The 23,754-nt window shown below is 43.9% G+C and overlaps 1 long non-coding RNA gene across 1 annotated transcript; it reads left to right on the top strand.

Annotated features, from left to right (window-relative positions):
• The first annotated feature begins 1,028 nt into the window (after positions 1-1,028).
• LOC137859839 (uncharacterized) lies at positions 1,029-19,883 on the top strand. Its single transcript, XR_011098596.1, has 3 exons — positions 1,029-1,722; positions 5,572-5,687; positions 18,693-19,883. It is a non-coding gene; the product is annotated as an uncharacterized lncRNA (long non-coding RNA).
• The last annotated feature ends 3,871 nt before the right edge of the window (positions 19,884-23,754 follow it).

The raw sequence follows: 23,754 nt of genomic DNA, 5'->3' as shown, positions 1-23,754 counted from the left end.
TGGGGGTCCAGATGAGCTCTCCTTTTCCTGCTCTTCTTGTCCTGCCCCAGGACAGCGGGCTGACCGGGGTGGCACATGGAACTGGCACAGTCAACCTGGGGGAAGTGCACACAATAAACCCCTTTCCTGGTTGAATGGGCTTGCAGAATGTCAACCAATTTCCCCAGACAGCCGGGACCTTTCGAAGTCATTCTGTATCCTTTTATTGCCGTTGCCATAGTGAAAGACACTAATTCACCTTTGTGCGAAACTTAATAAAAATCAGCCCATCATTCACTTGGCCATAGACCGTTAGAAAAGCTTGTGCTGAATTTTTGAGACAGGCTTTTCACAATCTATTAATCCACTCGCTAAAGAGTCGGTTATCTCATTCTCTTGTGCGGGATCTTTGCAGAGCACCAAAGAGTTTCTGTACTTGCTTTCACTGCAGTTGTCTGGAAATAGGCAAAAAGGCACCCAAGTTACTGCAGTTTAATTTAAGTGCCACAATTACCTTTGGGCTGAGCCTTCTTTGGTCTTCCGAGGAGAACGGAGCTGTCTAGGAAACCCCTGCAAATTACTAAGAAGACTAAATTGATCTGATACTAATCAAAACCGGGCTTTTATTGGCTAAATTAAAGGGGCTGTTTTACAGATAACAATGCTTGCACTGGGGCAGTTAGACAAGTTAACAGTGCGGCACGCTGTGCAGAGCCTAATGCCAAGTGCGAGCGTGCTGCCCGTGGGTCTACCTGAACCACGTGTCACGGGGGACAAAACACAGCCTTTGTCCTGCAAGCTGTGAGACCTGCAGGTGTGCTCCTGAAGCCCTGTTCCTTGGCTAAAATTTAGCCTAAAAAGGCAGAAGGAAACGAGCAGGTGGCAATAAAATGGTATGAGCAGTGCGATGTGAATATAATAGCTTTTTTTTTTTTTTTGTATTTCATTTTATAGCAAACACTACCTTAAAATAACTATTAATTATAACAATAATATTATAACAATAATAACGTATCTCACATTCAAGCTAATGCAGCAGCTTCCTCATCTAACGCCAGGTTGGGACCACTGCAGCCCAAGAGGTTTGTCCTTATTCCCCAAAACCCAGACCAAAACTGCAGCGGGGCATCCACTGGCACGGGGCGGCGGGGCTGTGGCCGGTCCCTGGCCGCGGCAGGGATGCTGCATTGTGCTGCGGGCATCAATGCTCTCAATGGGATTAGCCTGCAGCAGGGGCGAAAGGCTGTGGGAAAACCTGCGTGTGTCGCATTTCCCTCGGCTGCTGTCGCAGCTGAACATCGCCGCTTGGCCGACAATGGGGTTAAAAAGTAAGAGCAACTGTTGTGGTGGCTCGATTTTGAATTATGTATTCATGAATCTGCATAATGGCCTTTCAGCTGTGGCATTGTTGTCCGAAACACAGGCTGGGAATTGTGAGCGGAGATGGGGGGAAAGAGGGAAGGCGAGGCAAAGAGGGGGGAAATGTGGAAAACTAAGACTTCATCAAAGGACAGTGACAAACTGTATGAAATGAGATTTTCTTCCCTGCTTGCGCTGTGCCTAAGAAACAAGTTTTCACTTGGAAATGCTGACTCCTCCCACAAAGTAATGCTACTTCTATTTTCTCTCTGGTTAATTGCTCAGGTCCCTAGGAGGGAACGGAGCAATGCTGTAAGCACAGATGTTGTGTCTGCTAATCCCCACTCACCCAAGAACTACTGGATTTTCCTGTCTCTTATGCAGGTAAGATGAGCAATGAGCTTCCCTGGTTTGTTTAATGGCAAGCTACAGGAATTTGCGTGTCGTGGAGAGGAAGATGCTTCGTTAGAGAGGGGTGCAGATGGCAAGCAGCTGGGACACAGCCAATGTCAAGTGCAGCACCAGCCCTTTCCCTCCTGCTCTCTTGATTGATATAACCCAACATCAGACTCCAAACATGTTTTCTTGTGAGCGTAAATGATTTTCTACTACTTACCCTATTTTTTCCAGATTGATAGGAAATATTGTGGGGGAATATTTTATCCAAAAAAAAAAAAAAAAAAAAAAAAAACATTCCAAAACACCAGAGCCTCTAACCAAGCTGTAATACACCCTCCTCAAAGCATTCGAGACCCTCAGACAATGTGCCAAATGTTCTCCTCGACCCAGAGCACACATCCCCTTTATTCCACAGCGCTGTAAAGTTGAAGAATTTTATTTCTGCTCCAAGTCAATGTCCAATTTACATGAATGTGCCCAAATAAACTAGCTGATTTGGCACAGGTAGCATAAAATTCATTAGTAAAACATACATTTTTAGAGTCCCCAGTAGGCTAGATGTGGCCTGCAATGCTGCTTAACAAATGTGAACATTGTCAGTTGTAACAGCCTCTGGAATTTGGCCCAAAGCTGCTATGCTTAAAGCACAGGGATTTTCCATAGCATCTATTTTTAGTAATTATATAGACTCTGCTTAGACTAATACCTGGACTCCTCTTGATGTTCAATGTATTTATTCTCGCTGTGAGGTCAGAAGGAATGAACACGAGCCAGTTCGGCGATGCTGTAGTTCTACCCTGCTGGATAGCTGAAAGCCAGCAAGGTTTGTGCCTGTAGGTGAGGCACAACCACAGCGCACAACAAGCTAGGGGCCATTTTCAGGCATTGTGTGCAATTATGCATATTTCCAGAAATGCCAGGAGTCTACATGCTGTAGGAGGAGTTCAGACAGCGTGCTGTGCTTTCCTCATCCTTGCATGATGTTTTCTATTAAAATATCCATCTTGTGTAGTTTAAACATGGTCCATTTTGTGCTGTGTAACTGGGCCTTATTTTCATTTCCAGGACCTTACAAGCCAAGATGGGGGTGCGCAGACTTAAACCAGGCTGTAAATTGATTTTTGGAAGCAGTGAAGAATTTCTTCCTAATGTCTAATCTAAATTTCCCCTCTTTGAGTTTAAAACCGCTGCTCCTTGTCCTATCACAGCACTCCCTGACACAGGGGCCCTCCCCAGCTCTCCTGTAGGCCCCTTTAGGCACTGGCAGCCCTCTCTCTGTAAGGTCTTCTCTGAGCCTTCTCTTCTCCAGGCTGAACAACCCCAGCTCTCAGCCTGTCTGTGTAGAGGTGCTCCAGCCCTCTGGTCATCCTTATGGACTTCTCCAGACCTGCCCCAACAGGTCCGTGTCCTTCTTGCTCTGCAGGCCCCAGAGCTGAGCTCAGCACTTTGTGTGGGGAGTCACAAAAGCCCTGTCTGGTTTTGAGCTGGTACCTGCCCCGTGACTCACGCCTTGCTGCCATTCGGGTTGTTACCCTTTGCTGGTGGATGAAATGCTCTCAGGCCGAACAAACGGGTTTTTCCTCAGCCTGGGCTGGGATTTCAGAGAACTGCACGGGCTTGTCCCGCTGTCAGCCCCGTGCACGCCTGCTTTCTGCTCCCCTTCTGCTTGACCAGCCGGTCAGTCCCCTGGCTCACCTCAGGCCTGGGAGCTGTATCCACATCATGATCTCAGCTCCTTGAGCTGCCGAGATTACTGCAGCGTTCCTCCAAATAAAAGCTGGGCCTGTATGTACAGCTGCTCTCTCGCCTTGCCTCTCGTGGCATTTGATGGATTATGGCCGATTCCAAAAACTGAATGGCTTTACTGTTTTGTTTGTTCAGCGTGAGGCCCGGAACCACCCTCTGAGACATGTAGGAACAACACCATGAGGCCCGTGTGTGGCAGGGTGGTTTGTGCTGCTCTCCTCAGCCTGTAGCTGTGATGGAGACCCTTTTCTCGAGCAGAACCACATCTTCTTACAAGGCTGTGGCAGTCTTGGGGATGCCTCCTGTTTCCTTAGTCCACATCCCGCCTGTTTACTTCATGGTGCTCCAAGTCCCTGTGATCAGCCTGTCTTGGCTCATGGCCGCCTGCCTCCCAGCACAGCTCTGTGGCTGTGGTCTCTCCACCATATTCCTGCTGTTCCGTGGTGTTCGGTTGGATCTGAACCACTTCTTGTCCCAGTCATGTCAGTGAGTTAGCTGTCAGCCATCTTCCTCAGGGAAGGGTCCTTGTGCCCATTCAAACCATGCTGTCAACATCCTCCTGTTCAGCGGGATTATCTAACTCTGAGCTGCTTTTTCCATTAAATAGTTCTCTTTCTGACATTCCTTCACCAAACATTTGTAAGCTGGATAGCCTTTTCTCTGACTTTAATGCTGCTTTTCCTGCTGGAGTATGACATTCGTGCTCAGTATCCAAGCCAGTCAGCTTTGTCTCCAGCCCTGCACTTCGCTCTGCACTAGTGACTGCCATTATCCGCTCCTCCTTCTGGACTGTTCAGCTGCCACGGAAGCATGGAGGCATTTCTCCAAACCCAGAATGGTTCCTCTTAAAAATCCCTTCTGCTGGAGAAACAACTTATTCCCGTGTTCTACAAATGATCCCACCCCTATTTGGCACGCCGTTTTGTCTTCCAAATTAAACACAGAGCACCAGAGTGCTTTGCTCTGCAGTGCAAGCATGCTTCCCTTCTTTTCCTTCATATTTTTATTTATTTTTTTTTCTGTGGGATATGTGTGAAAAGAATGATATTCTTCTACTGCCTCTTTCTGTTTGAGATCATAGGACTCGCAGAACACTTCTATTGGGAGTTCTGGAGTTCATTGCTGTTGGCAAAGGCACGCCACGCCGTCCACTCCTGGCCTCTTTTCCCTGGTAAAAGAACAAGAAATTTGACTTTCATTTTCTCCTCCTCATTTCCCTCATGGTAACCTCTGAAGTCAGACTCAGTGCTTGCACCCATTGCTTGTACAAGTGTTTTTACTCTGAAAATTCAAGTTGCTTGGCAGCCTGAGTCCATGCAGCCAAGCCCGAACTTATTTCTTGTTAAACTTATGTGAGACTCCATGGTTAGAGCATTTACTATCATTGTATTTCTGTTTGTCACACCTCAGATGCATGACAGATGTGTAGGAGAGAACTCCATGTTCATAAACCTTACGTGTTGGCCAGCGGGGGAATTGGAGCTCAGACACACAATCAGATTTCCCTGTGTCAACAGAGATTTGGAACAGACCTTGTGTGTTCTCCTAACCTTCTGCAAAAGTGATGCAATTCATCTTCGCATAATCCACAGTGACACTGTGTTTTGCTAATTGTCATTACTTGCCTTTGCACCGGGCTAAAAGCATGCATGGAGAGAGTTGTGATGCCTCAGCTGAAGTGCAGTAACTGTGTGACCAGGCCCTGTGAAGTGTCCAACTTCAGAAAGCTGTGACCTTCAGCAGCAGTTCAGGAGGATGGCTGCTTCAGAGTGGTGTAGGGTACCTTGCTGGTACCAGCCTCTATCTGTAGCAGGAGGTGATCCAGCTTCCTGAAGGCCGGGTACTATCATTTACCAGAGGTTCGTGCAGCACTTTGGGAGTGCAGGCTCTCTTGTAGCCCTCAGACGATACTCTGAGCCAATAACTATAATACCTATGTTCTGGTAAACTAGCAAATTATGCCAAATATATACTTGACAGATCTTTGCTATCAATTCCCACTGAAGACTAGTGGTTATGATGGATTATGAGGCAGTCTGATTTTCAAAGGCCGTTTTGAATAATCATCTCTCTTTGGCCTTTCTGTAGGTAGACCACCTAATCCCCTGGAGATCCCAATCAGCGTGGACAAAGAGTTGTAGGTACTACGAAATACGCTTGGCACACGGGGGATTTACTGCTGGGAGATGATTAACATTCTTGAGGTAATTTTAAATTAAATGAAGGAAACCATAGCATCAAATTGTAGCACTTCCAAATAATCTCTGTAATGGAATAGCATGTCTAGATGTCTGTGACATGTTTAATTTCTTTTAGGCTGGATTTCTAATTTTATTTAACCAGTGTGTGAAACCGTATAACCAGAAGCCCAAGATGTGCTTTTTGGAAAAGTATGAATACCTCCTTGGCAATACTTGAGAGGAAAAATTTAGGTAGGCTGCAGGGCATAGGCCAAAAAGCTTGTCACTTTGGATGTAGAAAATGAGGTCATTATAATTTCTTTTCTGCTGTTTTTAAACAGATTGATGGATAAAATATTATCCAGAATAGCAAGTTGATTGTGTAATCTGTGTTTTCTGTTCATCAAATATTGAGCCACTTCTGATCAACTTAAGGGAAGGAAGGAAATATGAGGAGAATACATTACAAAATAGTTGGTTTGCAGTGATTTTTCTGGGCACAGTTATCATAGACAGTATGTTTTCCATAAATACATGGTTCGTATATGAGATTTTTGAACGTTGCATTTCTGTTATGCAATAGCATAGGCATAAAAGTAGCCAAATTGCATTGGCTTTAATTTATAATGTAATTCCTCCAGAAAGGCAGTCACTACAAAGAGTTTCAATGCAACTGCTTTGGCAAATAACACTTGATTGCTTTCATCTGAAAACACCTCAGCTACATAAGAAAAACAACAAAGCAAATGGTCCTTTTCCCAAGACATTCTTAAAGATTTGTGATTCATTGTAGCAAAATAAAGCGAGGGATTTTATTCTAATTCGTATATAAGAAAACAGAAATAAAGTTGTCTTTCTGAAGCAATCTTTTTCATGTCATTATGGACAGACATTTAGTCATGACCCTGGGTCTGATATATAAGCAGTGGAGAGCAGGAGAGGCTTTTTAAAACTGTTTTAAAATGGTATGTTGAGAGTTAAAGTATAAACCCACTTGGATCTAGGTAAGACTCTGAAGACTCTGGGGATCTTCAATAATGAAGAAAATGAGTTAGACAGGAAAAGTAAATACTTGGTGGTGTAAGAGTGCTAATGTACATTTAAAAGCCTAAGTTCTGAAATCCTTATAGAATTGAACAAATAACATTTTTTTTTTCTTTTGGTAAGTAAATTGCCTCTTTCTGTATTAGCAGTTTTGCTTCATGTTGACACAAAGCCACTTCTTGCGTCTGGCGCTCTTGACTCTCCCCTTGCTGCCACTCCAGCCAGTGACAGATCTCCCACTGGTTTCGACAGGCCGAGCATCAGGCCCCAAATGAAAAGCATTCTGCAGCAAGAGCAGAAACTGCCGTAGCTGTGGTATTTCCTGTGCGTGCCTTGCATCTCTCACGTTATGGCTCAGCTCTCGTTGTCCTCCACAGCTATCATATCCCGGTTTCTTCACAGTTACTGTGTTATGAAGCTGATTCCCGGAGGTATTTTGTATGTAGCTGACTTTCTTCTGTCTCTGTGCAGCAGCTGACCATCCTCTGGTTTCAGTGTGGTGACATGACAGTCGCAGCCTGTTTTCTGATGTGGCTTGTAAATAGGTTCAGAGGCCTTTTAAATCCAACAACTGAAGATGGAGGCAGTTTAAAAAATGCAAGTCAGCTAGACACAGTGCAAGTTGTTCAGTGGGAAATGCCATCTTTGTTAGAGACAGAGAAGCATTTTAGGAAGAATCATGCATTTTGTGACACCCCTATTACACAGGCAAGTTCAGGTAGCTCTGTATGCATGGGTACCTGGGACTGTGTATATCTGAATTTCAGCCTGATCTTATACTGAGTTATGGTCTCATACTTGTGCAGTCTCAATGGCTAAGAGCCAGATTTGTGTAAGCATGCAGTGTCTGGGAATTAATGGGATTTGCCCCCCTGAATCAGACACTTAAAATATTTTTTTTTTCTCACTTTTTTTTTAATTTTATTTCTTCTTTTTCACTGAGCTCAAATCAGAAAAGCCAGGTCTCCTCACCACTCATACTTTTCCTACCAAAGACTCTGTCTAACCTATGCCTGAATTTGTCCTCTTGGCTTTGCAGGTAGAATAATGCTTATTTTTATACTTTAGCCATTATACAAAGGCCCTTATCTATCCTTCAATGCCATACATATGTGGCTTGAGAAGCTATTTAAAGCCCACGTTGCAAAAACTGACCAATAATGCTGTGATTTTTCTCAATTTTCTCTCTGTTTAATAAGGAAGTTGCCTCTATGTAGTACTTAAACTCTATTTAGTAAACCTCTGTGACATTTAAGAAAGAATCATGATCTGCTGACATTCCTCTAATTCTTTATATTAGAGCTTTTGAAGGTGGAATGAATCCCAGAGGCAGTTTGCTTTCTTCTTGAAAATATTTATGATTGGATGAAAGAAGTGAATATTAGAGTATGTTCTTTTAATTAATGGAACTAATTGCTTCAGAGTGTGTTATTAACTACTAGTAGTTATAACTACTTTAAAGTTAGGCAAAATAACTGGTATCTAATAATTGGTATCTAGGTAATTTGTACAAGGCAATAACAGAGTGATTTGGTGAATACCCGTTTAATCAGACTGGATGGCGACGTAGCACTGCTGCTCGCTCTAATTCCAGTTGGGACCTTTCATCTGGCACAGCCACGTCTCCGAATCCCTACAGATACAGTATTTGCAAACTTAATCAGGAGCAACAGGTTTTTCTCATGACCTATTGTATAGTCTCCCTTCTGAATGGGCTGTTGTGCTGTTACATCTGCAGGCAGCTCCGGCTGTAACATAAAGAGCTCTGTTCTGCCCTTGTGCCCCTCTGTATTTCACACTGGTGTGTAGGAATGGCACTACACATCTTTTCTTTCAAGTGACACCGAATGCTTCATTTTCTCCTCCATTCATTGAGGATTTAATTGCCCTGCACATCAAAAGCAGAATATCCCCCCAATTACCATCCTCCTTCCCAGAAAATAGTTAACTGCGTATCTCAGGAAATTTGCCAAGATATCCAGGCACCGAGAGCAGAATGGAAGTGTCCAAACATGGGCCAGAGGGGCAGAAAGAAAAAGAAGCTGGCACAGGCCAGCAGATGTTAAAACTCTCTTTTTTTTTTTCTGTGCACCTCCTTTTAGCAGCACAAAAAGGACGTACACGACCGCCTTCCGACCACTTTCAGGGCTTATGCCCTTCCTTCCCAAATGAAGATGCCACATTAATTACAACTGTGATGGGACCAGAGCAGTGTTTTTGCAAGGGGCCAGATGCCCTCGCCTTAATGATATTTAATAAATAAATAAAGACAATTTCTAGTGTATAGGAACCATGCTGGGTATCTGTAGAGATTTTCCCTTCCAGCTTTGCTGCAATGTAGATTTCAGCCAGAAATGTTGGCTTTAAAAGTTTGCTGTCTCATACAGTAGTCAGGAAGCTCCTTCTAGGCCAATTATATAGAGACTTCTTCAAAGAAAATCACAAATTTAGAGAAGGTTTCACTGGAGCTGGATATCAAATTGAAGAATGTCTTTGAATTGCTAAGTGGTGAGAACATGAATCAGGCCCCTGAGAAGCTGCCTAGATAGGACAATCTGTGAAAACCTGGCAGTGGCTGTGCTATGATGCTGCTGCCTGGAATATAACCGCGTTTAGTAACAGGTCAGAAATTTCTTTTGTGTGTGTGTGTGTGTGTACAGAAGAGTGTGCACAAGGTATCCATCCTGGTCCTGACTCTGCAAATGCTTCATCATGTTCTGAAGCATGTGAATAGCATCCCGAAGGGAAACGACACTGCTTATTTCCTAGAGGCTAAGCACAGGCACAAGGATTTCAGTACCAGGGCTCCTGATGATTTACTCGTGGATCTATGCTGTGTGGCAATTTCAAGTGTCTGTCTATAAATGAGGAGATTACACAGTGAAGAAAAGGGAGAGGGACAGAAGTGTTTTCAAGTTTGTCCTGGATGCAGGCAAGCATGGGGAGACAGGCCTTCCATGAAGGCTGTTTAAGCAGCTGGAAAAAAAATGCCATTTGTCAGAGAATTACGATAGTCTCGTCTAGACAAGACTAGTGCCTGAATCAGGTTCCAAATCCTGACAAATTAGTGTGTGCTGCAACTTGGAAACATAATAAAGATTTTCACAGAGATTTCTGTTGCATTGGTAAATGTGCACTCACATGCAGATGCACACACAGAGGAAAAAATTCCATTTGGTTTACCTCGCAGGTTTATCCCTGTGGTTTGTAAGGTGACTATCAGTCACTAGGACCACAAACATTGCAGGATGTTTGCAAATGCCTAATTCAGGCTAGTGGAAAGCCTCTTTTCTCCCTTGGCACTAGCTAAAAAAACACTAGCTGTCATTCAGGCATGGACTGCAGACAAGCAGGTGGTAAGCAGAGACATCACCTCATGGACTGCATGAACAGGCAAGTGTAGCTGGAGATCATCTCCATAAATAGGATAATCAAAGTCAAATTTAAATCAGCCTTCTGGTTTTGGGGGTATTTTTCCTCTTCTGCTTTTGCAGGTTGAGCTCTCCTGTCCCCTTCTTTCCCTCCTCCTGTTTGGAAGAAAGGAGCAGGCAGGGCTGTGCATCCTTTGCTGGGACAGCACTGGCCAAACGTCCATACAAACATCCACGCTTACTATTAATTTTTAATATCTAATGTCAGTACTAAATAGCCTGTTCCCATTTGCTTCTGAGCATAATACAACCATCTGTTTATTATCTCAGAAAAAAAAAAACGCGTGTTTTTATAGGTGTAATAAAACACAACCTCATTGTCTGAGGGGTTATGGCTGTTATTTTTAACCATGGTTTTGTGCTGAGAAGACTTGGAGACGTCAGCCCCAGTGTTCCCTGTTGCTGTCAGCTTCCTTCAGACTGTCGTGACCTGTTTCATTAAAAGCTGTTCCCCCCCACACTCCCCGAGTGTTGTGTTTAATGACAGACTTTCACTGCCGGCGTTGGTTTTCATTATTGGTCTTTGCACTTCTAGCATCTGGGAGCAGCATACACAGCATATGTTCGTGTAATTTATTTATATTTAGGGAAAGTGTGGTGTAGGTTGTACAATGTTAAATTCCCCTTTGGATGGCTGTTTCCTTGATGTGTTAGCACAGTGTTTTCAGAGCATTAGTGTTTCCTGTAGTAAAGACTTGATTCACTGTTGTGTCATAACATGAATCCCCCCGATACCCGCCCAGTGATATTTTTAGTTTCAAACGCGGGTTATGATGCTGTGCAATGTGCTGTGGTCAAAAAACTTCTGTGTTTCTTTCCTTTAACACCTTTTTATATCTTTGTCTTTTGGTTCTTGTGTGCTAGCGGAGACCGAGGTCAATACTCTTCAAAATAAAATCGGATGGCATAATTATTGTTCCGGCTCAGTTAAAAGCTTGAATGTTTCCATATTAATGTCTGTCATTCTCTTATTTTGAATGACAGTACTTCTGACTGGGAACTGCCAAGAACAGTTTGAGCATTAAAGATGCATGAGTAAAAAAACAGTATTTTTTAAGCCAGTCCATTTGAATGTCTTAGAAATATGTGTCCGTATCACATCAAAACTGCCAGGAATGGCAGGGTTTTTCCTTTGCAGAAAGGGGGCCTTGTAAATAGTTGTATTCATTGGAGTTAAAATTAGGTTTCTGTGGTGTTGACTTGCAGCCAGCTTTTCCCACAGGGCAATTTATTAAAAAAAGAAAAAGGAAAAAAAAAAAAAGGAAAAAAAAAAGCCCTAAAATAGTAACATAAATATGACATATTCTGTGAACTTGAGAGTCCATTTGGGCTAAAGCTTTCTTTGTATTTCTTCCACCCAAGGTGCCTAAAAGGAAAAGCGTGGCAATAAGCAAACTTTCCTTACTTTCCTTTCTAATGCATGGAGTGTTTAATTTTTTCTCTAATTTGAATGTTTATGTTCTATGTATTCTGTGGGGCTGTAGTTAGAGAAAAAGAATAAATTCTCCTTTGAACCATTTGTCTGAGAGAGCTTTCCTAGGACTCAGTCCATTCAGACACCCTTGGTTCTCCCACTGTATTGCTTGGATTTGAAAAAGAATAGGGTTCAGGTAGAAGTCAGTGTGTTTTTGAGAAAACAGAATAAACTTTATGATCTGACCAGTACTTGTGCATATCACTGAAGAAGTAAACTGGAGTTTGTGTTGCACGTTGTGGTTTCCTTATTTTGGTACACTCCGAAGGCAAAAGTCCTCAGCCTCACCACAGTGCTGCCCAGTTGGGCAACAGCAACAGTTTTCTTCCTGCCTTTTGGCCAGTGTCAGAAATAAATCTTGGACTTTCTCCCAGGCAGACATTGTTCATTTTACCTCTCTCCCCGGCTTTCTCATGGCACGGCTCCACGGCTCCGTGGAGCGTGGACTGCCAGCACAACTCCAGGGTCTGCAAAACAAAGGGCTCCCCGATAGCAAGTTTGTCAGAGGAAACCTCTTACAGAGATGTTGAAGAAACTTCTTATAGAGGAGATTTAGCTGAATCCCCCCATTCATCTAAATACAGGAAGGGAAATGTGGTGTCACTGACTTCCCCTGGGAGTTAGGATCCACTTGCCGAGTCCTCGACCTACCTTTGCTTTTAGGCTCCCAAATGGTCTTTCAGGCAAGTTGCAGGTGGAATATTATTATTGCATTTGGGAAAGATCTTGTGGGTACTGGTGGAAGAAGTGGCATAGGGTTCAGACAGTATTATTGCATGGTTAATTTGTCCATCCTACCGAGCCTTTCAATGGAATGAAATGCTACCACCAGTATCTCTTGGCAGTGTCTGCTTTGGACAAGGTTTATTATCTTTAAAAACTATCTACTTATTGTCAGTCCCAGATGGTGTTGCTATACATGCAAATCAATTACAAGTAAAATAAGTCTTCATATACGCACATTACACGATCCGATTTCGTGGGCAGAAAAATATACCACGTGAGGTTAGATTTCAACCCTAGTTTTTTGGTTTCTGCTAACATCCCTGTCTGATTCACTGCTACAGCTGAAAATAACTGGTTACCCTGAGCAAAGTCCAAGCAAGGTGGAGTCTTAAAGATGATCATAAATCATCTGAGATACAATAGCTCTCTTTTCTGACACCTCCTATAAGCCCCTTGTGAATTCCACTGGGCTAATTTGCAACGTACTATGGTCTAAAAAACAAAATCCACATTTTGAGGACAATGTTACTGGAGGGTAATTCATAAAGATCAGTCACCCAGAAAGAAAAAAAAAAAAAAAAAAAGAAAGAAAAGAAAAACACACATCAAAGGAAAATCTTTAAATGGGATCTATGTTACTAACAATTATAAAATGAATGCATGGTAGTTTACTATCAAGGAAACTTCATAAACTTTATTATGCTATAGTAAGGCAGCATAACTTAACTGCAGTGGCTAAATCCCCTTCCAGTAAAGGTCTAGATCATGCAGTTTTAGATGTAGTAATACCTGTCTGCTGTTCTCTGCTCACCCTTTGGCTCAGGAGAAATTAGTTTCTTTTCCTTCTGTACCTTCCACCTTTATATTTTTTCATTAGCAACTTACTAAGGAGAACAAAAGAAGTATCAGAAACAACATGCTTTTCTTCTTATCACACAAAATGCAGCTTATTTCAGGGATTTATATTTATCTAGTAGACTGCACTTCTTTTTGTTAATTTTAATTTGAGATTTTGGTAGAATAAGAGCCTCCAAAGCCAAGTAGCCATATCTGCCTCTATGAAGGCATATAGAATGGTCATATGAAGGTTTTCCAAAGGAGTTGGATCAATAAACTGCAATGAAGATGTAACAAAAGTCCCTTACAAACCTACTGAGATTTGTGATTTTTTGTCTTGTCAGATTTTGCCTAGATGTTTTGATGGGTATATTCCAAACAAAGAACTTCTCATTGAATTCAATTGATGGCAATGAATACCTGTGAATAAATGAATAAAGCATTCTCCAGTCTTTTATATTTAAAGCTTTGTCTATGGCAAAGTCTCTTTGCAGCTTGAGTGGAGAAAATGAGCCCTTCTGATTTTGTTTTTAATTTTTTCTCCTTATTTTTTTAAGTGTATGACAGCTAAACTAACATTGCTGCCTGCCAGCTTGTCTTGGATTTTGAAATTGAATTGAGGGCAAGAAAGAATAGGATAGAGTCTTTTTTTTTTTTTTGACATTTTAGGTGTGTAGAAGGACCTGTTTGTGTTAAGTGAAACTTTTAGGGAGGGCTTTGAAAGTTCCCCTTGGCTTGTTTGCATTGGCACGTGCAGCAGCAAAGCACTTGAGCATCTGCCACGAGGTCTGTGCTTCCTCTGAACTGGGGGCTTGGGGAAGAACATTTGAAAGGGCTGGTGGGCGGACTTGGATTTCAGGGATTTGAAATGGTCACATTTACTGATTTATTTATCGCAGAAGACCGAGCTTGGTCAGCTTGCTGGCTGGGTTCAGGGAGGCAGCCTGCGTGGCAGGTCGTCGCGGCTCTCCCCAGTGGAGCTGCGTGCTGGCATTTCTCACAGAGGCAGCAAAACCTTTCCCTTCCGCACACAACCTTTTGCCTCTTCAGTGCCAGTAAAAATAAGAAAAACGGCATGGCTTAAATAGCAGACCTCCCTCAAAATAACTCTGTGGTCATGAGTTGAGGGCAGAAATTGTTCCTTCTCCTTAGCATGCATGAGATAAATGATTTGCGTGATTCTTTCTTTCCTGTGCCCCTCTCTTAAAAAGGGGGTTCAGATTTTTGAGCGGTTTCCTACAAGAGCATGCAAGAGAGCTATTAAACACACATTTCGCTTGGAAACTTCACATGAGCCTTCTTTTTCCTGCACTGGAGGAAAGAACTGTATTAAAATATCTTCACCAAATGGTACTTAGTTGTACTGTTTTATTGGGTTGCTCTGCTCAGCCTTATCAATTCTTTGTCATTTATAGTTGAAGTGATTCCTCTGGGAACAAACCATTTTTTTCTGATCAGACATCGCAGTGTGGGAATTTCTCTAATTTACTCCACAATACACTTTGGTAGGTGGAGGGACGGGGAAAACTGAGGAATGCAGAAGCACTTCCCCACACCCCGCTACCGGCACCCTGAGATTAAAGTTCTTCTTTTTCTCACAACAAACCCCTGACCCCTCCGCTTTCTTGTAACTCAGCATCCTCTAGATGGCCCTTAGGCATAGCTTACCGCATGATATGTGCAGATAGCTTAATAATAGGGTTTCCTGCTGTGAGGGTCTTATGGATGCTGTGAAATCCCAGAGCGGTTCAAGGAAATCTGCATTACAATGCACTGTTTGGTACAGGTCTGTGCACTGAGCGGGTACACAAAAGGTAACGGAAACTAAATGTGTCAGGCATCATCTTTCTAATCCAATGTGGGGTCTGTTTAATCCCTTTCAAAAGATGTCTTAAGAACTCCCAGCGTCTTCATTGAGCGCGCTCGCTCCGCTGCCAGAGAGGCCCGGGCTGCTGCGCGGCGAGGCCTGAGGCCTGCGCTGCCATCGCCACATTTTGCTTAATTAACACGTCGAGGTACGGCGGCTGCTGCCCCGTCCTCACCTCTCGCCTCAGAGTGGACAAGGGGCTGTGGTGATCATGGTGGAGGAAGCCCTGTTAGCCCACAGGTTGAGCAGTGAGGAGCACGAGGAGGGAACTGGGAATGCTCTGCTCTTTCTCTCCCGGTGGGGAGAAGTGACAAAGCCATCAGACATAAAACATTCAGGGCTGAAAGTGTCAAATTGTAACAGCTACAGCGATGCCAGCACTGAACTCAAGCAGCTCAACACACCTACACTTTCACAAGCACCCGCTCAATTTACAGAAACAAAGCCCTCCCACAAAGGCCTTTGTCTCAGACCATGGGCTCTAGGCTCAAGACCCCAAGTTTATGCTTTTCCCTGTGCAAATGTCAGCCTCCTAAGCCAGCTCTGGGAAGCTGAATGCCATGCAAAAGTGGAATGGTGTTGGGAATCGGGAGGGTAAATGTCTGGTGAATCACAACAAAGTCTTACAGCCCCCAAAGCTCTAGCAATCCCACAGCTCCTGCTGGCTTCTGGAGGAGAAGTGTGCATGGAGCGTGTCCCGGAGCTACGTGCTGCTCCTGGGGAGCCTGGGCATGGGGGAAGGCTGGGCTCCTGGTGGGCTCAGCGTGACAGTAACCAGGAGAGAAGCAGGGATAAACCAGGAAGAAAGTGGTTGCATCGAGCAAGCAACAATGGGTGAAAAACTTGGAACTGATACAGGCAGGCCAAACTTTTACCAATAATGATTTTGCCTGCTTGTGTAGTTTTGTAAACGCAAGTTTTGGCTAGCTTGCAGAGCATAGTGCATGACAGCAAAGAGTAAAAGTAAGGCAGAGAGGCACGCAGTGAGAACAAGGAGTAAATTGAGTGACCTCTTTTTGTCAGTACTCAGAGACCATCCTTATTGTAGAAGTCTGTGTGAGCCTAGGAGGAAAGTCTGTATACTTAAAATGGCAAAAATCAGCAAAGACACACAGTTCAGAGGAGAGTACACAGTCTGTGATAATGAAGAACTGGCTATACTGGCTGTGACTCAGTTAAGCTACGTTATGCCTGGGTATAGAAAACTATAACCTTTGCTAAGAAAAAAGAAGGGGAGAGGTAGGAGAAAAATGCAGAATCTTTTTCTTTTAATCTACCTTCCAATGTTTGGCTTATCTATGGTGAAAATACTTAAAAAGGAACAGTGTAAATTGATTAATTGATTGCTACAACTTGTATATAAATGTCCACAGAAATAACAAAACCATAGGACGCATGACACCAGTCAAATCCTGTGTCTCCTGGTGGGCTCTGGGATCTTCAGCTCCATCCTGGGCTCTGGGATCTTCAGCTCCATCCACTTGCTGATGCATCCACTTGCATCCACTTTGCAGCAGGCCTCAAGGACAAAGGAGCTGTCTTTCCATGGCACTGGCCACCACCACCACCATCAGCAGCAGCCCCAACTCACTCAAAGTGATCTGCTTCTTGGCCTTGTCTGGCTTCTCGTGGCCATGCCTTCTTGTGGAGTCCTAAGTCACCTTTCTAGGTGGCTCTCAGAGTGATGTTGGGGTGGTAGGTACAGCAGGAATGCCCATCAGGAGGAGACCAAAGCTGTGGCTGTTGGGACTAGTATGTCAACAGAGCTACATATCAATAACTACTTATAGATTGACACCTTGCAATGGATTCTGGTCTTCAAATGTTTCAGTCAATGCATCAGCACTTGTCTGGAGCACTCTGGGGAGGAGGCCCCAGGGTTTACAAGCAGGGCTTTTAATTAGCTTAATACATTTTCTGTTGATGAGGGGAGACTGGAGCATACAATATATTGCCCTTTGATATCTTTTCTGATGGTGTTATGTAGTTGGAACTGGTGGAAAAGTTTCAATTTCAAAAAGAAAATGTGAAAATACATCGAATATTTTTTTAAAATCCAGACTTTAATAAAATTGTAGTTATCCCTTCGTTTATTTGTTTCAAATAGCTCTTTCATGTGTCAGGACAAAGGGACATTGTATTAATTGTGAAGTGTGAAATGTTTTTCTTGTTTGCTTGGGACAACAACTGGGAATACACGGATTTGCCTATTCACGCCTTATTGTTATGACAACATTTTTTCACAAAGTATGTGAAAGCCAGCACTGTGAAAGGAAAAAAGTTGGCTATAAATCTGGAGGAGTTTCATGCTTTTGTTTTAAGCTTGCATGTATGAGCTTTGTCAAAATTATCTTTCATCCACGGTGTCTGCCTGATTCAAGGGTTCTTTTCTTGTTCAAATATCCTTTAGTAAAACCCTTTTGACTGAAAGGCTGTGCAAACATGGGCTGGCTATGATAAGAGTTCTATGTGAAATCTTTAACATGCTTTGTCAGCATGAGGCTTTTCCAGCCGTGTGCCCAAGCAGAAGGGAAAAATATTTTTTTTCCTTCTGCAGTAAGTTTATTTTCTTGAAGACCATTATTTTAATTTATAATTGCTGTAATTTCATGAAGGATTTATGACAATAAACATTATACTTTAGGTGAAATGTTAATCCACTGTGGATTAGCGTTGCTTATTAAGTACTGCACTAGTCCAAGCCGTGTTACTAAAACAAACTGCACCAGAACTTAGGTCCCAGCCACGACTGAGTTTGCAGTGGATCTATTTTCTATGTCTCTCTTTTGTAAGCTGCTTGTCAAGCTCTCTTTAACACAGAAATGCTAAAAGGCATCATGAGGAGTCTAATCCTGTAATTTCCCTAAGCACAAGAAAGGTGATAGAGGAGAACACACTGATCAGCTTAATCAAAATTGAAAGATATATATGTATATATTTTTCCAAATGTGATCATCACATATGTCTAAGGCGTTGTGTATCCTACCTCTATTAATTCTTCAAGTCAAGAAGGGGTGTGAATCTTTGCATGATTGAATCCTAGCTCTGTAACAACTGAGATAGCTACTGGAAAAAAAAAAAAAAGCTGTTTGAAAGCTATTTGTGTCACGCAGCACACAACCAATTTCCTCTAGTTGTTTTGTTCTGCAACTGGTTTATAGAAGAGCACGATGTGAAACTTTTCTTTGAAAAACTGGGTTTCGCCGCTGTTCATTCCTGCACTGCTGTTTTAAAGTCTGAGTCTTTCCAGCTCCTATTCATCTACACTCACCTTTGCTTTTCTTGGTAAAAATCTGTACTGGCATAGAGCTCTGACAGGAAAAAAGAAGAAATTTTACCACATGCCTCTGCTGAACACTAATAACATTCTGGATCCTTTCCACTCTACCCAAACTGCATAATTGTTCGCCATATGAAATGAAGTTAATTCTGTGTAATGTTTTGATGAGTAATTTTAATCAGGATTGAGGAGAAACTGCTCTCAAGTCTGGAAATATAAGTGCTTCCTGTAGTAAACAAATCTTGTGGTTTCTGCATTTCACTTAATTTGATTTTTCAGATGACAAAACATGTTCCTTCTCTTCCCTATGGTTCTCAAAGCTTAGGAATACTTTTGTAGCCCAATTTAATTTGTTTTTCTCTTTTACCAGTGAAAGGGGAGAGTGAAAAATGCAGCTTTCACCTTTTCCTTTGGCAAGTCAGGAGCCAGTCTTGACCGTGACTTCTTCCATTTGAGCTGTCCTTCACCCAGCAAGCGAGGTGATGGCCTCTGGAAGCTCAGAGCCTGTTTGCTCAGGGCACAGCGGATCAGTTTCTTGTTGGATGACCGCATGGGCAACGTGGTGAGCGCTGGTGAGATCTGACAGTTTTCAGCATGTGGTGATGGCTGTAGGCACCTGGAGCCAAATGGATCCATCAAGTTAATCTCTCAATTTCTAGCAAGGTGAACTCGGTCCATAGATCTTCATCAACATTTATTGCATGTCCTAAGCTCCCTGGCACTTTCAGGGCTCCTAAATACACAAGTTCTGTGCCAATTTATCTGACATGTGAAAGCAGCAAGTAATTGCCAAATGGGTGGCTGGTAAAAGTACTCCCATTGCATAGTAGTTAATGAGGAATTGCTCGTCTTCTGGATGGAAGAGCCTGACCTGTTTTCTTCTTGGGATATCCCAGAAAATCTATGGCTAAAAAGGCCAAGGTAGCCGTCCTGAGAAATTATAAAACAGAAATCTGGGAATTAAACTTCTATTTGCTGGGCATGGTATCCATAGGTCATGAGTTTGTTAAGAAGTACATTGTGGGGAAAAAATAGTGGATTTTTTTTTTGGCATGCCAAGGCAATTTCTGCTTTTATTAAATATAATAGGTGTCACTGGAAGCATATGCGTTTGTGTCACAATACAATCCACACAAACTAACCTGCAAATAGCAAAACGAAGTGTTCCCAAGCGCTGGGCATACACATCACCCCTGATAATTACACACTGCAGAGCACCACAGATTCTGGCCCCCTGCCATTTTCTGGGAGGAGGTGAGAAACACTGCCCAGTGTGAGACCATCTGCCGGCACACCAGCCATCGCCTCAACATCTCTGTGGCTGCAGTGCATGTGTTTTTGTGAATGCCCAGCACTGGTTGCGAGGACAACTCTTGGAAGAAGACTTCCTGAGAAAATGTGAATGGTCACAAATCACAAGTTTCCAGTTTAAAAAATGTTCTCCAATATTTTCGTGTAATCCTTGATTTTTATGAGTCTTCCATATTGATTCCCAGGATGTATCCAGAGAGAAAACACAATCGGGAAAGTCACGGTCATTTTAATATATATGTAAATAGGAGGATGGTGGCGTGACGTGGTCGTTATTGATTTTTAGCAATACTCTTCAATTTACCATTTGTAAGCACCACTTCATAGCTCTGTTGGAAGTTTAAGGTACTGGTCCCATGAGCTATCCCATCTCCCACTTTTATTGAATTCTTTGTCATGGATTTGTCCTTTGCCAAACATGTTACCTGCTATTTTCAAACTGAGAATCTCCAGTTGTTAATTTTTTCTTTTTGTTGTTCAGGCAAGTTTAATGTTCCCCCTCAAAAACATCACAGCAAACAAAAGATGCATGCTGTTACAGACACGATGGGTTTCTTTTCTGGCAGGTATTCAATGGGCTGGGAGAGAAGGGAGTGCCTCCTGAAGTTCATGATTCCCTAACTGCAAGAAATGTCTGTTCACTCCACACTGCAGAGAAGAGGGATGTGCAGCTTTAATTACTGTGCAGCGTCTTTCTGTCGAGAGAATTAAAACCTCTGTGTACCAGGCATCACCCTGGCGAAGGCAACAAGGGAGACATTGTCCTATGTTCCCCTATAGGCAGCTCTAGAAAATACTTCATGAAATCTGCCCAAGTCTTCAGGTTGTTTCATCCTTTATCTGCTAAGAAAAAAAACATCTGTGAGCACTCAAGTCGGTGCATCGTGCATCAACATCCAGCAGCAGAGTAACCCCCAAGGGCAGAGCGCTCCACCTGCCTCGCATGGCGGGCCAGCCACGAGTGAATGAGGAAAATTTCTGTAAAGCTTTAAAGGACTTCAGCTTCTAGGCTTTAATACATTAAAGCCTAGAAGCTGAAGCTTAACATTTACATTTTACATTACAGCTTAAAGCACTTCCCTGCAGTAACTGCCATCTCCATTTGTGCAGCATCTACCAGTCAGAGATGTTCCTTCTGTTGCATAAACCATGTGGGAGGGAGAAATGATGCTCCCATTTAAAAAAAGACCTAAAAAGGAGAGTTAAGTGGCTTGTGCATTGTTTTGAGGGGAATTTTGAATTTTGAAATTTGGTCCCCTGAGACCCTGATCTGCATCACAATCCCTTTCCCTGTTACAAGGGTTTCTGCTACATAAGTCACAACGGAGATCATCCTGGGGTGGCAATGCAGCCACTTCTGCTTGGCCCAGAAAATGCCGCTGCCAGGTGGGGTGAGGTTTCCAAAGGGTTCCTAAATGATTGCCAGCTTTGTGGCCACCCTGTAGATCAGCCTTTCCTCATCCTTCATTGCATGAGCGTATTCACCTTGTATCCTTTTCCTCTCAAAAGTCCAATGGTGCTCTTTCCCTGTGCAGTAACCTGATTTATTTTTTGTATGTAATACCCTCATTTCTGCATTCAGACCATTTATTTTTTCACCAGCATTTTCTTTGGTTCTGTTGATAACACATTTACAACAAAACAGGGCTTGATAACACATTGGTTTCTTAAACTCCACCCTGCCTCTTCTACAGACCATGCAGGTTCTGCCTTTTTTCATTAATGTTGGGTTTTTAACCTTGGTGAAACTCAGGGATGCACATTACCAGTACCCTTTAATCTTCTCCCTCTTCCTTTGTGAGTAACCTTCAGAAGCAGGGCTGCAGATGGGGAGTCCCGTCCAGAGCACGTGGGCCTGGCTGCCTCGGTTATGTGCAGACACTGGCTCAGCCCCTGCGGCACACAGGTAGGAATGAAGCCCTCGGTCTGTGCCATTCCCTTCCCACAGCTCTCCACCACGCACGGGGACAGGACAGGCTGTCGGCTTCTGTTACAGCCACAGAATGACCCACCAGCTGGTTTTCAATTTTAATTTAGACGCTAGGAATAGACCTGAACCAAACCTGTGCTTCCCGGTCCCGTAAGGGTTGCTAGAAATTCTTTTGAGTTTAATAATTAAATAAACAAAAAGTATTTAATCTCTCAGCAGAAACCCACTGAGCAGTGCACGTGCCTGACATGACCAACCAGCTGCTCATTACCTCATTCCTTCCAATCCCCACTCTGTTAGGGCTTGCTCGTTGTCACACCTCAGGTCTGTGCCGCGATTTCTTTAGGGCAAGAGCTGTGTATGTTTGCCTGGTGCGGTATCTATGGGAATAAGGTGAAATACCAGTGGTAGGAACAGCGAGCCTGAAAGGTAATTTGGAAACTGGGACTAATTCTGAAGCTTGGCTCTTCAGTTCAACTTGAGTAATCAGAAAATGGGGAGAAGAGAGAAACATCCCACTCCAATGTACGTCAAAAGAGGATTTGAAATCAGTGGTGCGACCAGAGCCATGATTACTACCAAGGAAATGTGCCATGCTCACAAGCCCAGTTCCACTGGCACCCCGAGGGGTGTCTGCCTGGGACGCTGAAGGAGGATTGTTGTAAGAGAATAATGTTATCCAAATACTGGATATCAGGGTGAGGCTTTTCAAGGGCTGTCCAGAGCTACTGAGGACAGAAAAACGGGGTCAAACTTAAAAGAGCTAGCTCCTAAAACACCATCCCCTCTGCCTGAAGTGAGCTAACAGGAGAAAGAGAAACGGGAAACATCTGTGTCCTGGGAAAGTCCTCGTTTGCTCCCCAGGCAAAATGCCTTTGTTGGCTGTTGTGTGGGTCCATTTCTCTTCTGCTGCTGATTTGTGCAGCCAAATGCTACCTTGGGATCCTCAGCAGCATCTCAGACCTCAGGGAGGAGGTGGATGTTACCAAACGGGATGGACCTTACGAAGAACAGCATCCCCAGCTCGGCTGCAGGACTTCTGCCATGTGCTCATCTCCTGCTTGGGACAGTGAACAGGGCAAAAGCCAGACTCCCACGGAGTGGAGCCAGGGTGCAGGGACGAGGCAGGGTTTGCTGCAGTGCTGTGTATGGCCACAGCAGCAAGGCCTTTGTCGGAAGGTTGCCAAAGGGAGCAATCATCTGTATCTGAACGGCTGGCTGCTGGAAGAGGGATGAGAGACATGTCTCTCCTTTTGGCGTCACGGATAATCCTATCTGTTTGGCTCTCTGCTCGTGTCTCCCTGGCGTGCCAGCAGTGGTAAAGGAGGCAGGTGAGCTGACGGCGTTTGTCTAGGGTGAGTGCCAGCGGGGAAGAGCGGGAGCGGAGCAGCTGAGAGTCATGAGGAAATTATGTGGCGCTGGGACAGACTTTCCCTCTGGGTCTTCCCCACGCTTACAAACCTGGAATGCAGTCTCAGGGCTGATCAGAGAGCTCCTACCTTCCTCCGGCTCCATCTACGTGGATGAGACAGTGTCTACACGGCTGGGTTGGAGGCACTTTTATCATCCCAGTGCCTCTGTTGCCGTTTCCCCCCAGGATAACAAACATGTGGCTCAGTGCATGGCAAGACAACATTTGAGACTTGCGTTCAGGCCTGGAGCTCTGAATGGAAAGACTGAGCTCTGCACACCCCTGAGCGAGGCTCCTTGCAGCTTTCTGCCCAGAAGCTGTGTCTCCTGTGCCAGCTCTCAGCTCTGCCCGGCTTTCCCAGAAAGTTGTGCAAAACCAGCCCCACTTTCTGCTCCTAACCGCACGGAGCTCAAAACAAGGATTAGGACGTGTGGCTGAAATGGTGAGAGACTTGTTGGGTATTGTCGCAGTCCAGCTTTGGAAGAGGCACACCACTGAAAATATCCGCTGTGGTGATGGGCCTGCAGAGGTCACCTGGTGTGATGCAAACAGCTTTTGTGTGGGGCTGCCAAAGGAGAAATGAAAAGAGATTTTTAAACATTTCAGCTTCTGCCTAGGACTGCTGCAACCCTCCTGTTATTTGCTGCATCGCTCTCCATCCTTCTGCGGGAGGGACGAGGAATGCAGCCCTGCTGTTTAATCGCTTGCCTTTACTGCTCACTCGTGGCTCGTACTTGCTCCTCAGCACGGCAAGTGGAATGCAGTAGCGCTGCTCTGCCG

Source organism: Anas acuta, chromosome 7 (assembly GCF_963932015.1).
Source record: "Anas acuta chromosome 7, bAnaAcu1.1, whole genome shotgun sequence".
NCBI classification, from domain to species: Eukaryota; Metazoa; Chordata; class Aves; order Anseriformes; family Anatidae; genus Anas; species Anas acuta.
The sequence above is the reverse complement of the archived record's forward strand: the minus strand, read 5'-3'. Positions and strand labels throughout refer to the sequence as shown.